The sequence below is a fragment of the Physeter macrocephalus genome, chromosome 16 (genome assembly GCF_002837175.3).
Source record: "Physeter macrocephalus isolate SW-GA chromosome 16, ASM283717v5, whole genome shotgun sequence".
NCBI classification, from domain to species: domain Eukaryota; kingdom Metazoa; phylum Chordata; class Mammalia; order Artiodactyla; family Physeteridae; genus Physeter; species Physeter macrocephalus.
This window is the reverse complement of record NC_041229.1, coordinates 26,415,598-26,415,998: the sequence shown is the minus strand read 5'-3', so window position 1 is coordinate 26,415,998 and position 401 is coordinate 26,415,598.

Sequence of the window (401 nt, the reverse complement as noted above, 5' to 3'; positions counted from 1 at the left end):
GATGTTGGCTGTGGGTTTGTCATATATGGCCTTTATTATGTTGAGTTAAGTTCCCTCTATTACTAATTTCTGGAGGGGTTTTAACATAAATGGGTGTTGAGTTTTGTTGAAAGCTTTTTCTGCATCTATTGAAATGATCATATGGTTTCTCCCCTTCAATTTTAATATGGTTTATCACATTGATTGATTTGCATATATTGAAGAATCCTTGCATTCCTGGGATAATCCCCACTTCATCATGGTGTGTGACCCTTTTAATGTGCTTCTGGATTCTGTTTGCTAGTATTTTGTTGAGGGTTTTGGCATCTATGTTCATCAGTGATAATGGCCTGTAGTTTTCTTTTTTTGTGGCATCTTTGACTAGTTTTGGTATCAGGGTGATGGTGGTCTCATAGAATGAG